At 44.3% G+C, this 8,078-nt stretch overlaps 1 pseudogene; it reads right to left on the bottom strand.

The window, feature by feature from the left end:
* Positions 1-217: 217 nt before the first annotated feature.
* LOC131906289 (complement component 1 Q subcomponent-binding protein, mitochondrial-like) lies at positions 218-4,817 on the bottom strand (annotated as a pseudogene).
* Positions 4,818-8,078: the final 3,261 nt, after the last annotated feature.

The following is an 8,078-nucleotide window of genomic DNA, read 5'->3' as shown; positions in this document are numbered from 1 at the left end:
ATCATTATGTTTTACAAAAATCTACAAGTAGTACATTTGTACAGGGGAAAAAAACCAATAGTAAATGGACGTGTAAGAGCAATAATGTAAACTTGCTTTTTTCCTCCCGTGATATTAGGATGACAGCCATTTCAAAGCATGATTCTGATGTCAAGGCAGCTTTTGTTCACTGGCCAAAGCTTGCCATTTAAATTAAAACCCTCAGTCTCTGATAGTTCTAATGGTTCTTGACAAAACTTTTGAGGTCCTCAAGAAAGGTGATATAGTCTTGGTGCTCTAGGGCTGTACTGAGCTCCACCAACTCATCCACAAAAGTGCTGTTCTCCCATAAGTCTGCAAGGAAATCCATCAGGTCATGCAAGGGCCAGTCCAGGGAGTCTGTGTTGAGTGTGTAATTGAGTAGTATCCTTCCACTGAGAGTCACGGGGCCTGGAAGCTAACTTTCTTGAGAGAGAAAATAAATATCACTCTTGGCCTCTTCTTGTCTCATCTCTCATCAGGATAGTGACAGTCCCATACGAGGGACTTCTTCCCATCACTCTTTCTAACTTAAACCACAACATTGCTAGTTAATGTCAGCTCCGGCTCCTCTTCAGCCTTCTGCCCTTGTGAGGTCTCTTTCTCACCATCAAATGTTGGAGAGATGCTGCTGTTAATGCTGAAAGTGACAATGATCTTTTCTCCAGCAACTTTGCCCAATAATTTAGCCTTTGTCCTGTTCACTTCCAGCTCCCAATCGCCAGACATCTTAGGAAAGGACTTATGCTTCTGGGTTTTCTTTTCTTCCTTAATTCCATCAGTCAAGAATTCAACAAAGGCTTTGTTAATGCGAGAAATCCACGGAGTCTGCTTAAAGGGTAAAGGAATTTATTAGGGAGGAAGACTCACTACAGCATGGGAGATTTATCGTAGGGTCCTGGAAGTCCGAGGTACAGTCCAACACTGGTCTTCTGCCTGGGTCTGTCTCCACATCCAAACCCACAAGGGAGAGATGTAATTACCTGCTACATCCCTAGGGGCAGTGCTTCAAGGTCATGGACAGACCAGCTATCCTCTACACTTTTGTCTCCTTCGGTGTGCAGAGCACCACAGCCATATGCACAGGGTTCCAGGGGCTATAGGTGGCCAAAGCACCATGCCGAAGCACCAGTATGCTGAGCAGCCCTAAGGGCCAGAGGCACAGCCAGGGCACGGGCTGCTGTTGCTGCCAGAGTGGCACAGCTGGGACAGCGGCATGGAGGCCCATGGCTGCAGCGCCCAGGGCATGGGGCGCACCCTGAAAGACATTTAAATGAACACGCTGCCAGAAGACACATGGGAACACTGAGCCATAAATATCAATACCAAAGCATGGGCTAGTGGAGTGGCAGGACTTTAAGGGGACATTTTCAGAAATTGATTATACAAACTTAAAAAGAGTCATTATCAGAGTTTTCAACAGCAATACTTCATACACAGGATAACATGGTTAAGGCACTTGGAGGAGACAGAACCAAAGATCATCCCCTTCTCCTCCTCCTCCTCCTCCTCCTCCTCCTCCTCCTCCCCCTCTATTGAGACAAAATCTTCCTCTGTAGCCTTGTTGCCCTAGAATTTGCTGTGTAACTCAGGCCTCAAACTTGTAGTGATCCTCACACCTCTGCCTCCTAAGACCTGGGATTACAGGCCTGCACTGCCATACCCAGCTCTGGTGATTGCGTACAGACTTAAAAAGTTCCTTTAAACATAAAGAGCATACCTGGTGTCTCAGTTTACTTTTCTGTTTCTGTGATAAAATCCCCTCACCAATGTTTGGGTTTATGGTTCCAGAGGGATAAGAGTCCATCATGGTGGTGGAGCATGTTCTCAAGTGTCAGGCATGGCCACAGGAGCAGGAAGCTGAGAGCTCACATCTTCTCCTACAAGCACAAAGCAGAAAGAGCAAATGCAAAGTAGGGCAAGGCCGGGCGGTGGTGGCACACACCTTTAATCCCAGCACTCGGGAGGCAGAGCCAGGTGGATCTCTGTGTGTTCGAGGCCGGCCTGGGCTACCAAGTGAGTTCCAGGAAAGGCGCAAAGCTACACAGAGAAACCCTGTCTCGAAAAACCAAAAAAAAAAAAAACAAAAAAACAAAAAAAAAAAAGCAAAGTAGGGCAAGGCCTTAAGCTCTCAAACCTGCCCCAGTGACATTCTTCCTCTAGCAAGGCTTCACTTCCTAAACCTCTCCAAACAGTGCCATCAACTGGGACCGAGTGTCCAAATACCAGAGTCTAGGGGGACATTTCTCACCCAAGCCACCTCACTTGGATTGTTTCTTTTGTTTGCGTCTGGGATGGAAGCCAGGCCTTGTGCATGCTGAAGCATACTTTATCCAAAATGAAAGTGCACATCCTATCTGCATGGGCAAACTGGAGAGCTGGTGTTCCCTGCTCTTTTTAAGGAATCTACTACAAAATAGGCTTCAGAGGAATGAGCCTGAACATGTGGACTAAAGTTGAGTAATACAGGATCACTTGTAAAACTCAGAGAGGGGAAGGTTTGAAAGGAGAGACTATGTGATTCAGTGATATGGTCTGAGCATTACTGAGGGAGAATGGAGATGGGTGTGTAAACCTGGTAAATGATGCAGTCCTGGGGGTGGAGCCATCCAGGCAAGCGCTCTGCCACTGAGCTCCACCCACATCCCTTACTGAGTGTTTTCAGTTTTCATATTTAACCTGTGTTTGAAAAGTTGTCCTGAGATACTCGGGGTAAACGAAGGAGTCATTATGGGATGTTTCCCTTCCCTCCCTCCTTTCCCCCTTATCTTAGCATAGAAGGAAGAAGACACAAGTAGAATACAGAAACATTAAATAAAAGCCCGACTGTTCTCTGTGAACTCAGGACAGACAAATGGACAGCTGTGCTGATCTGTTTTCTGTGGCTAAGAAGGCAGCACCACAGCCCGGGGGGCCTTTAAAGAAAATAAGGTTATGTTGGCTCAGGGTTCTGGCCAAGGCCACGGGGCCACATCTGGTGGTAGCTGCCTTGCTGGCAGTGTCCTGAGGCCATGTGAGCATCATGTGGCAAACTGGGGACTGAGTGTGTGTCTCTTTGAAAACCACTCACAGGACTGAGTTTGAGATGGAAAATGAGGGGTGGACTTTCCCACAGCGTTTTCCTCTAGTGTGGTCTCTTGGGTAGGAAATGGAGCCCTGACTTCCATGTAATGAACTTTAAAGAGCTCAGAGAAGAGCTAGTTTAAAACTCAAACCAAGTAAACCAGATCAAAACACAACAGAACATAGCAATACCTTCACCTAAACAGCTGGCTAAGCCCTGACCCCAGCATCAGGATTCTGCAAAAGTTAGGTTGCTAATTCTGCCCCTCATTGTGGTGGAAAAGAAACCCCTTGGCTTTCTGAGCCCAGTTGGTACTGAGTTGTCACAGTAAAGGCCTCCATCCTCGGTGACCACCCAGTGAGCCGAGGGCCTGCTGCCACTGCTGCCGGGACCGTGAACCCACCGAAGCCTGCGAGGGGAAAGGCAAGAGGTGGGAAAATATGACACCAAAGGACAGCCACTTAGTGTCTGTGTTTTGGGTCATGATTGTACACAAGCTATCTTAATGAGGTAAACAAATAATCAACAGCTTAAAGAGTTAAGAGTTGAGCCGGACACCATGGTAGAAACTTGTTATTCCACCCTCAGGAGATAGAAGCAAGAGTTCCAGGTCATTCTCCACAGTATAATGAGTTTGAGGCCAGCCTGGGCTATGTGAAACACTGTTTAAATAGATAAATGAGAAATAACAGTGAACAAAAGGCTCTTTAGAACAAAGGAACAGCAACGACAAATATCTGTGCCCAGCTACTCTCAGAGCAGCTGTCTTAACCCTGCCATTTACTCTGAGCCTCCTGGGTTTGCCTTTGTGTCTCTTACTCTGGCCTTCTCAAGGGAAGGGCCCCCACCCGTCACAACTGACCCTACTGCCAAGTCAATAGCTAGTACTTTGTGGGAGAGGGAAGGCTTCAGCGTCACAGCACTTAAAGGGTTAAGTACTGAGACTTGAGCTCTCTGTCAGGTTGCTACTCAAAGCTTTCCCAGTCAGTGGCTCAGAGCAAAGCTGAAGCCAAGGCAGTTTCTAGGGATAGTGGATTTGAAATTCTGGAAGGGAGTGGATTTTACAGACTCACTATAGTGCTCCTAATAATCAGAGCCAGGGCCCAACCTGAGCTCTGATCTCAGCATTCATGTAGGGTAGCTCACAACTGCCAATATCTACAGTTCCAGGAAGAGGGAACACCTCTCGTCTCCAAGTACACACGCATGTGCACACGTGCACATACAAACAATTAAAAACAAAATAACTCTTTTTAAAAAAAGAAAGACTTGGGAATGAATACCACTATAGGGCAAAGAGGAGCCTGAATGCAGTGGGAAGCACTTCTTGGTACCTCCTCACTTCCTTTACAGTCTTCCTGCAGCAAGTTAGACTGACTTAGTCAGCTTTGCAGGAGGAGGCAGCTGTTTACCCAGAGTCAATAACGACTCTGCAGCCAAATCTTTTTTTAATGTAATTTAAAAAAATTCTTTGAAAATTTCATCATGTATATAGAATATCTTGATCATATTCACCATTCATCCCCTTCCACTTCACCCCAGGACCCCCTCCCAACTTCATGTCCTTCTTTTAAAACTATATATTTATTACATAATATTTATTATAGATTTATTTTAACCCACCAAGTCCAGTTAGTGCTACTCATATGCACATGGGTTTAGGGCCCTCCTCTGGGGATTAGGGAACCTACCGGTAACCACCCTCAGAAAAGAACTCCCCCTCTCCAGCAGCCATCAACTATCAACACCTTCTCAATGAGGGTGGAGCTTGGGAACTCCTCCCTTCTGCACCCTGGACTTTTTAACTGGCTCGATCTTGTGAAGACCTTGTTTAGGTAACCACAGCTGCTGTGAGTTCATGCATGCGATAGCCGTGTTATGTTCAGCATTTCACAGCCCTCCTCCCCATCCTCTGGTTCTAATATTCTTTCTGCCCCCGCTTCTGAGATGTTCTTTGATCCTTGTGTGTGTGATATAGATGCTCCATCTAAGGCTGAGCATTCAAGGTCACTTATTCTCAGCACTTGAAACAGTAATGAGTCTCTGGATTAACCACTACCCACTACATAAAGAAGCTTCTCTGACCACAATTGAGAAAAGCACACACCTGTGGATATACATAGATATGTTTAGAAGTCAGTTTGGCAACATGGTCTTTTAGAAAAAACAGTATCAGTAGGTTCTCCCCTTTGGCCTATGGTTTTCCTAGTCATTGGTTTGAAACATGTTTACAGTACCAGGTATGAATTCCTTCCTGTGGAACAAGCCTCAAATCAGGACAGAACAACAACAAAAATGAAAATTACAGACCAATCTCCCTGATGAACATAGATGTAGAAATTCTTAATAAAATACTGATAAACCAAATTAAAAGTTGTATCGAAAAGATCATTTGTCATTACTGGGTTGGTTTATTCCAGTGATACAGGGATAGTTCAACATATGTAAATCAATAAATGTTATCCCTAACATAAATAGATTAAAAGACAGAGACCACATGATCTTTTCTTTAGATAAAGAAAAAAACTGACAAAATCCAACATCCCTTATGGTAACAGTCATGGAGAGGCTAGGAATAGAAGGAGCTTTCCTCAACATAATAAAGAGACTGTATACAACAAGCCTGTATCCAGCAACATACTAAATGGAGAAAAACTCTGAGCACTGCTACTTCAGATCAGGAATAAGACAGAGGTGTTCAGTCTCTCCACTTCTATTCAGTACATGCGTGGACTCAGCCAGAGCAGTAAGACAAGACGAGGAAACAAGATGGGCACAAATAGGAAAAGAAGCCAAAGTGTCCCTATTTGTATATGATATGATTCTATTCATAAGAGAACCTACAGCAGTGGTTCCCAACCTTCCTAGTGCTGTGACCCTTTAGTACAGTTCCTCATGCTCTGGTGACCCCTCCCCAAGCCATAAAATTATTTTCATTCCTACTTCATCACTGTAATTTTGTAACTGTTATGAATTGTAGTGTAAATGTCTGATATGCAGGATGGTCTTAGGCAACTCCTATGAAAGGATCATTCAACCCCCCAAAGAGGTCACGACCAATAGTTTGAGAACCACTATTTTAAATACTCCAGCACTCTTAGAAATAATAAATACTTTCAGCAAAGAGGCAAAATACAAAGTGAACACACAAAAATTAGTGGCAGGTTCCCTATATACCAATGAAGAGCATACTATGAAAGAGGCCAGGGCAAAAATCCCATTCACAATAGGAACCCATCCCTGAATACCTGGTATTAAACTTTACCAAGGAAATTAAAGACTTCTACAGTGAAAACTTTAAGAGACCACTGGAAAAGGGAAAGACATCTGTTTTAGGGTTCCTGTTGCTGTGATAAAACATCGTGACCAAAAACACCTCAAGGAGGAAAGGGTTTATTTCATTTTATAACTCACATCATACTCTAACTGAAGGAAGTCAAGGCAGGAGCTTGGAGGCAAGAACCAAAGCAGAAACCATGGAGGAACACTGCTTACTGGCTGTCTCTCCATGGCTTGCTCAGCCTGCTTTCTTTACCATCCAGGACCACCTGCCCAGAGGTTATGCCACTCCATAGTGGGCTGGCCTTTCCACATAATTGCTCAAGAAAAGCCCTATAGACTTGCCTACAGGCCAATCTTATGAAGACTTTAAAAAAATAGATTCCCTCTTCCCGGGTAAGTCTAGGTTGACATGAACTAATGAGCACAAACTCCATGCTCATGGAATGAAGAATCAATATTGTAAAAATAGCCTTCCCAGCAACAGCAGTCTACAGATTCAGTGCACTCCTAATCAAGATTCTAGGGACATTCTTCACAGACAGAAAAATAATCTCAGTACATCCCTCTGTACCCACACTATGACATGCTTATAAGTCACAAAAGCAGATGGACTGTGATTTGCGACCTCACTTGCCATGTGATTTTTTTTTTTTTTTGAGTTTCATTAACCTAGCTCTTTTCCAAAGTGGCTGGTTTAACCTGACAGAGACACTCTCTCATGACACACTCCATAGAGACATGCTTCCCCATGCATCATTAATAGTTTTCTCCTGTATTACTCCCCATGGAGGAAGTTTTTGAGAACACGTTAGATGTTTTAAAATCAGGGTGTGTGTGTGTGTGTGTGTGTGTGTGTGTGTGTGTGTGTGTGTGTGTGTGTGTATGTGTGATGATGATGATTCTCTTTGTTCTCTGCTGACAAGACTTTGAGAATCATGATAGTTCCTTGAGACCATGGCTTTGGATCAAGTGTGACCACCTCTCCTGTCACTCTCTGTCCTCACTCTGGGCTTCGTCATCTCCACAGGGAGCCGTACCTTGCTGCCTCTGCCTTGTTTTCATGAACTGTGTCTTTCGTTACTTTTCTAGCTAGTTATTGTCACGTGAGTATTCCTTTCCCAGTCACTTTATGGAATTACCTTATTCGTTCTAAGAGTTTTTAGACAATTTCAGTTAACTGGCAGGTGACCATATTATCAAATAGGAAATCTTGACCCTTCATGTGTTTAATTCTTGGTCTATCCAGTATCCAATGAGACTGCCTCTCTCATTTCAGTGACTTTGTCAGGACCTTTTGTTATGTGGGAGAAATACCATTCAAGCGTTATTTTACTATGGTTTTTGTTTGTTTTGTTAATTTGTAGATTATGAATCTACATTATGTTCAGATGGAGGTCTGCAGACTGGTCCCAGCACATGTGTACAGTGTGGAATATTATGAATGACAGCAATGAATCACAAAGGACTCAAAGAGGAGGCTGGAGGGAGCTCACCACAACCCTCAGGGTGTGAGAATACGAGGTCAAAAGGAAGAGAGAAGGGCTTTGTACTCAAAGGTCTGTTGAGAAGCTTGGGTAGGATCCCTGTGGTAAAAGGCAGGCGGTGGCAGAGCCTGGGCACATCCTGTGCAGTGTCTGCAGCCGGGTGACTGGACAGTTTGTCACCTCAGCAGAGCACAGAATCACCTGGTAAGAGAGTCTCAGTGGTGGACTGA

This window comes from Peromyscus eremicus, chromosome 3 (genome assembly GCF_949786415.1).
Source record: "Peromyscus eremicus chromosome 3, PerEre_H2_v1, whole genome shotgun sequence".
Taxonomy (NCBI): domain Eukaryota; kingdom Metazoa; phylum Chordata; class Mammalia; order Rodentia; family Cricetidae; genus Peromyscus; species Peromyscus eremicus.
The sequence above is the reverse complement of the archived record's forward strand: the minus strand, read 5'-3'. Positions and strand labels throughout refer to the sequence as shown.